We start from the raw sequence: 6,671 nt of genomic DNA on the forward strand, positions 1-6,671 counted from the left end.
TGAAGAACAGGGTGATGAAATTGAAAGAAAAATGGAAAGTCAGAAGCCCGCTTGAAAAGCAGGGCAAATAAATGAAAGTCAAGTAATAAGTTGAAGAAATTGCAAATCAGGACCCCGCCTGAAGAATAGGGTGATGAAACTCAAGTCAAGAATCCAAAAGAAGTGGCATAGATAGGATTTTGTAATTTCATTTATTTTTTAACTTGTAATTTTCATTTTTGATGAAATGACAGAGTCGCGGATCGGAACCTCACTCGACTCTCCAACTCGGTTGTCCTTCTTCCTGTTATTTCTTCCTTTGAATAATGGTCGGGTCAAAATTCTGTCTCGTTGTCTACTACCTTATCTGAAAACACTTCGTGTTTACATTCAAAGGAGGCATGATGTAGACACCTAATTTTGTCCCTCCCGAACACCCATTTTATCCATTTTTAGCTCACCTCACCACGTGCCCTCACCCACGTAATTACATGTCACAAAAATACAAAAAATAACTCTCAACAAAATCCCTAACAAACTTTTATTCTTTTTAACATCCTAACAACCATTTCAATTAAAACAAGACACATCACCCATACCCTACCCTAACCCACGTCACCCCAATCCATTTTTTCTCACATTTTTTCTTCTTTCTCATAGACAATACTATACAAACAAATGGGGACCCACATAAAAGGGATCACTCATACTACATCACAAAGGGATTCACTCACCGTAGAAGGAGCTTCCACCGAATTCATATACACACACCATACCTCACTGAAAGCTTTTTCTTCTACACAATACAATACACGCACAGAGATTCATCTATACACAATAGTGAAATTGGGGATTCAGAAAGGAAGAGAGTGCATTGAGAGAGAGACGAGAGAGAGAGATATCTAGAGAAGTGAGAAAAAGAGAGAGAGGTTTGATTTTGAGTTTTTCCGATGAGATTCTCGCCGGAATCGGCACCGACCAGAAATTCCCTTCCGTCACCAGTCATCAGAAAATGCTACTCACCGCCGAAATACTCTAAGCCGATGTATGTCTTGATTTTAGTGGTAAAATCATCGTCACACAGTCTATTAATTTTGGTCGAATCTCCCGTCCTTGTTGGTATTGTTTCGAATCGCCTATTTGGGATTTTCGATTGAGGTCGTTGGTTCGAAGTGCGCGATTTGGTTCCAGTCGTCGCTCCCCTTCTGTGTATTAGTGGAATTACTGAAGAAATATTGCAGTTGAATCCCAATTGAGGTCCAATTCTATCTTGTCATCTCTTAATTTCATCATATAATTTGATTTTGTGCATTTGATGGTGTGACAACTTGTTGGTTTCGATTTATGGTTGGATTTGCGTGATTATGGATTGTTTGATGACATGATATCGTATTCAAGCATTAAAATCAATAATTGGGTCGGGAATCGAAAAATTGATAAAAAGTGAATATTGTGATAGCTTAATTCATTGATGATTGCTAATTCGGGACAAGTATTGATATTGTTGAACACAATAGTAGTATGCTTAGGTAGAAATGGATAGGCAATGTAGGTTCGGGTAGGCAAAAATCTAGGACGTGATGTGTTTGATTGAATGTTTAAATATGTGTTTTGAACGTTTTTTTAGTTAGTCAGCTTATTTAATTCAAATGTATTATTTGACCGGGAAATGCCCCGACGTATTATGTTGGCGGAAGACGTTCGTGAGGAAGGTCCGCGGCGTCGGGTAAAGCATGGGAGCGTAGTGAAGATTAGTATAGGTTAGATAGGATTTATTTTCGCATTTTTCTATTTTGGACTGTATAAATTGAACTGAACATTACGTTTCTTTGGGGGGGGATTTATTTTGGTTTGTGTTTGTTTGCTTGATTGTTGTGTGTTTATGTGGTTCATACATTCTTAGTGTCAAATTTAGCTGATATGTTCCTCCAAGCGATCGTGGTCGAACCACGGGATCGAGGGGTGCCTAACACCTTCCCCTCGGTCAACAGAATTCCTCAGCCGGAGTCTCTGTTCGCAAATCTGTTTAAAGAGTCAAACTGTTTTGAAAATAATTTTCCAATGGTGACTTGGCACACCTGATTATGCCAAGTGGCGATTCTGAGTTTTGGAACTAATGAATCCTTTTCGAAACAATTTTCAATCTTTTTGTCACTTTAATAATAAAAACCCTTTTGAAACTTAAAATCCAATCTTTTTTTGTTGCAAAAAAGGGGTGTGACACTACCTCCTACCAATGTACACAGGTAACTTCAATTTGGTGCTAGCTAGTGAGCTTGATGGTGGTGTTTGCCCAAAAAAAGGTCTGATCTTTAATCTTTTGTGTTTCGTCTTTAATTCCTTTCAATCCTGTGACTAACACAAATATGTATATAGAGGACGTTTGCTATTAATAACGAGTTAGTGGTTTGCTCTTGTGATTTCTCTCTCACAATGTGTTCAAAATGCCTATTAACTATTCGTGGTATCATGTCTCTGTTTCGTAATTTAGTTGTGTGTGACCTCCTAGGACTGCTGAATTTCGTTGTAGAAACAGAGGTGGATCTAGACGGCTGGTTTCTTGGAATAACGGGGATGATGTATCGCACTTTCCAGTGTACGTTCAACTACACCACTTCCAACTGAATTGAAATTCTAAAAGAGGTCGCAGGCGGAAATCCACTTTGATAATGCTCTTGGAAATAGAGGAACTGAAGTTGAAAACAATCATATGCCGCTCTTGCAGAACAAAAACAACTATAATTCTAAAGAAATATTACATAGTTTCACTATCTATCCGAAGAAATATTACATTGTTTCTCTATCTTAATATTATCCTTTACAAATCAACTTCAGAAAGAAAAATAAATCAAACATTTTATTTATTTGTTTGCGTGTTTCAATCTGAACAGGCGTCAAAAGACTTTCTAGCAAAGACTTGGACATTCTCAAATGCATCCCTACAATTTATTAGATATGAAGTATTTAGTTCATGAACTAAGTACTAATAGGAAAAGAAAATACCTTATTAGTAATATTAATCATAACTAACTAATCAAAAAAATACCTGTTGACACATTGGAATTTTCATAGTCTCAGCTTTGCAAGCCGTTCCGGTAGCCTAATACCGGGAGAAGCTCCGGTGATTAATACCTTTTTCAGTTTACTCATACTGACATCATCCTTGCAGATTACTTTAGACAACAGAAATGGATGTTGAATATGCAAAACTTCAAGTTGGGGAAAGCTATCACCATTGGCGTCGCAAGAGAGATCCATCTTCGCTCATTATATTTGCAGTGATCCATTTTGAGTATCCTTAATTTGGGCAATTTCTTAAGAACTGCAAGTAGCTGACTATCTACTGGATGGTCCACAAGAGTAAGCTTGACAAGATTTGGAGGGAATGCTACAGAGTCGGTGGAATCTATTTGGAGCTCACATAAATGCAACTTAACAATATTTTGATAGGAAGACAAGTTGATTTGCTCACTCGTGAGACCAGCAAGTCGGAGCTTCAGAACCTCCAGAGTATTTGGCATCATAGAGCTCGATACTGATAATATCCTAATGGTAGAATTGGATACCACAATTATACCCAATTTTCTTAAATTGATCAATTGGTGAGAGAATATCGGTCGAAAAAATTTATCATGCATCCACATCAAAGTTTGAAGATTATTAGGCAATGAGTACATGTTTGAGGGTGCATGTCTAAAACCTCTATCACGAAGATGTCTCAATTGTTTCGACTTACAAACACCAGAAGGAATCGTAACAGAGCTCTTTCTGACATCTAGGGTCTCCAGATGTTTGACCTTGACAATACTACTTGGCAGTTCTCCACTAATTCCCCCCTCCAATCTCAGATAGCGTAAGCAACTCATGTCGCCAATTTTGATTGGGATAGTCGTGAGTTGTTGATTTTCATTTTGAGGCATGACTATAACCAACACTTGCAAAAATTTGAAGCCAATATGGGCCATTAGAGAAAGTATGCAAGGGTCTTTTGTGAAACAGAAAAGTGCACGAAGCTTCTTAGGCTTAGGATTTGAACAAATGAATGCATTCATGACATTACCGGAGTAGAATGTAATCCTTCGCACCCTAGCAACATTGTTGGGATCACCAAATGCATTGTGCTTCATATGAAAGAAGTTACTTTCCTTAGCCAAGTCTACACACAAACTATGTAACAAATCATGTATGCGGCAACTTGAAATTCTTCCATCATATGTCCTTTCGGCAACTTGAATCAAGTTTCTTGAAACCAAATCATTAAGGACATCCTCGGCCAAATCTTCAGCCTCTCGCCTATTACCATCATTGACTACTATTAATTTCTCGGCAATCCACATATTTTTCAAATCAAAAGCAAGAATTTCATGGTCCTCGGGGTAAAGGCCAAAGTACAAGAAACATGGCCTTAATGTATAGCTCAAATCATTGTAACTCAGAGCCAATACCTTAGCACATTTATCTTGAATTATATGACTCATACTCTCAAGTACCCTGCTCCATGCATGTTCTGTTCTTTCTCTTGCCCTCAACATGCCTGCTGTCACCACAATGGCTAGTGGTATACCTCCACATCTCCCAACTATATTTCTACCAATATTTACCAAGTCTGGCGACGTGTTGGCCCAATCATCATTATCAAAATTACAGATTTTCTTGGTAAAAAGTTCAAAACTGTTCTCTGAATCTAGGGGTTGCAACACGTGCAACGAGCTATCCCCTCCTATATATCTGCCTACATCACTATTCCAAGATGTGATAATTATTCTGCTGCCCATTTTTGAATCACATTCAGGAAGGACAAGTTTCAGATCATCCCAAATTTCAATATCCCAAATGTCATCTAAGAGAATAACATACCTTTTTATTTTCAAGAGTGACCGTAAATTGCTCTCCAAGTTGTCTTTCCTTTCTCCTTCCGGCAGTCCAACTTGTTTGGCTATGTCAAGTAAGATTTCTCCCACTCTTGGCTGTTGAGAAATGTAGACTAGTCCAGAACACTCAAATTGATCACGTATATGCCTATAAAGTTTCTTGGCGAGAGTTGTTTTACCAAGACCAGGCATACCAACTATGGAAACTGCTCCATAAGGCGAATCTTGATCAAGTAATTTGGCTTGTAGCATATTGAAGTCATCATCCAAACCTGACTAGCTCTGTTTCATCAATATAAAGGAATAATCTTCTCCGGTCAAAAGGAATGCAATCATTATTGTTACTTGTATCTATTATGTTGTAAGTTGTCTTTATACGGTCAATGTCAGCAACCCTTTTCTTTATCTTCTCAATCTCCATAGCAAACTCGTTGGCAAAAGAAGCACGAGAAGGGATGCAAGTAGTCTTAAGGCAACAAATTGTGCCTTCACACTTGTTGGATTGTTGAATTTTCGGAAGGAACTCATCTAAGAGATCCTCCACATCGCCTGCCAGTTCTTGAATATCTTTTATCAAGTTTTTCACCCTTAAATCACCTCTAGTTGCCTTGGCATTTGCGTCGTCTATGTATGCTCGAATGTGTCTCATTTCTCTCTGGAGCCAATCAATGTCTTCTTTTAACCAATATAAACTCGCTCCTTCTTGAAAGAGTACATTTCCAGCTATTTCTACAAATTTATTGATGACTGCGGTAAGAAGAATATCAGCCATCTCTATTTCCCAAAATTTGTTTTTCAATAGGTAATAAGATTTCAAAATCTGAAGAAAAGTAAGAAAAAGATTATCAATTATAAAGGAAATGAATGAATTTTGCATCAACTAATCTCCTTAATCTGTTTTTAATTAATGTTGGTCAACTAAATGGTAATGTCAACTACTCTGTACATATAAAACACAATAATTTGATCTTTTATTAATCATGTTAGCTGTTATTTCGCATTCAAGAATGAATAACAAATGTTAAAAGTCAGACGATTGATGCAGTACTACGCGTAAAATTCAACAGCAAAGATGAATTCAACACTGAATCTCTGGAACGGTGGCAGAGCTAAAGATTAGAAAGGGAGTTCAATTGAATCTCCTTCGTCTAAATATTAAAATATTTGTAGAGTTCAATTTAAGTTGAATGTTCTTGAAGATTACTCTAATGTAAACCTTAGCACACCTATATGAGCAATTTCCTTGAAAGGGCATCTCGAATATCTCATATACTCCTAGATATTTACAAAATGATATCAAGGCATCAAATATATACTGCATTCTCAAAGACTGTCTGATGGTCTTCATGATCAAATATATCGGAAGGAGGTCCAAAACTCCAAATCATCCCGCGCTTCAAAAGTACAAGGGAAACAAACAGAATTGTACATACATTGTTTATCAATAAAATTATGCCTCTTCATATTTTATTTGTGATTGCAAGAAAAGTAAGACAAAAAGAAAGATGAGCTTTAGACTTATTCCATAAACTATTTGCTGTAGTATTGGAGTCCACGACCAAGTCTCCACATTTTTATACGTAATATTCAGTTCTACCCATTTATTTTTTTGGTTTTCCATCCGGTGTCCGGTGTTCGCATTGGAGCGCGACTAATCCAGATCGCGCATTGCAAGGCCTATTATGGGGTAGCACTCCCAACAGAATTTTCTCTATACTTAGGGTTCAAACTCGAAACTTCTGAGGATGGAGCAGTCCCACCACTACACCACAACCCATGTTGGTAGGTCTACCCATATTATATGTGTCCCATACTAATACA

The 6,671-nt window shown here is 37.5% G+C and overlaps 2 pseudogenes; one reads left to right on the forward strand and one right to left on the reverse strand.

Annotated features, from left to right (window-relative positions):
• LOC107864379 overlaps positions 1-1,018 on the forward strand; it is a 41,786-nt pseudogene extending 40,768 nt beyond the window's left edge.
• A 1,698-nt stretch (positions 1,019-2,716) lies between these two features.
• Positions 2,717-5,860, reverse strand: LOC107864388 (annotated as a pseudogene).
• Positions 5,861-6,671: the final 811 nt, after the last annotated feature.

This window comes from Capsicum annuum, chromosome 3 (assembly GCF_002878395.1).
Source record: "Capsicum annuum cultivar UCD-10X-F1 chromosome 3, UCD10Xv1.1, whole genome shotgun sequence".
Classification (NCBI taxonomy): domain Eukaryota; kingdom Viridiplantae; phylum Streptophyta; class Magnoliopsida; order Solanales; family Solanaceae; genus Capsicum; species Capsicum annuum.